Source organism: Merops nubicus, unplaced genomic scaffold (genome assembly GCF_000691845.1).
Source record: "Merops nubicus isolate BGI_N331 unplaced genomic scaffold, ASM69184v1 scaffold382, whole genome shotgun sequence".
NCBI lineage: Eukaryota > Metazoa > Chordata > Aves > Coraciiformes > Meropidae > Merops > Merops nubicus.
Genome location: NW_008594063.1, coordinates 94,226 through 94,568, shown reverse-complemented (window position 1 = coordinate 94,568; position 343 = coordinate 94,226). Strand labels below are relative to the sequence as shown.

The window sequence follows — 343 nt, the reverse complement described above, 5'->3', positions numbered from 1 at the left end:
CAGCCAAGCCCAGGTCCCTGCCAAAACCCAGCACCTCCAGGACTGCAGTCCTCACAGAAAAACCCACTGCCTTGCCATCCAGTCCCACCACGCTGCCGCCCACAGAAGCCCCCCAGGTAGGAGGCAGGAGACCTTCTCTCCTGCTAAAGGGCTCGTGGGCCACGTTCGAAGCCAAGTGATGGTGCTGGGAAGCTTCTGGGGTTGTTCTGTCCTTAGTTAGAGAGAGCTCAGGCCAAGCTGGGCTCTTTCCAGCTCTGCAGGGAGTGGAACATCTGGGTGGCTGCAGAGGGGACATCAGAGGGTGGGGGGGTTAGCAGGGGCAGAGCATGGTGTTTGGGCTGGT

General features: G+C 60.6%; 1 protein-coding gene across 1 annotated transcript in view; it reads left to right on the top strand.

Annotated features, from left to right (window-relative positions):
- The first annotated feature begins 6 nt into the window (after nucleotides 1-6).
- Nucleotides 7-343, top strand: part of SDC3 (syndecan 3) — a 3,290-nt gene continuing 2,953 nt past the window's right edge. Inside the window, exon 1 of the mRNA XM_008935603.1 lies at nucleotides 7-116. The gene's annotated coding sequence lies outside the window, so the exon portion shown is untranslated. The remainder of the gene's footprint in view (nucleotides 117-343) is intronic.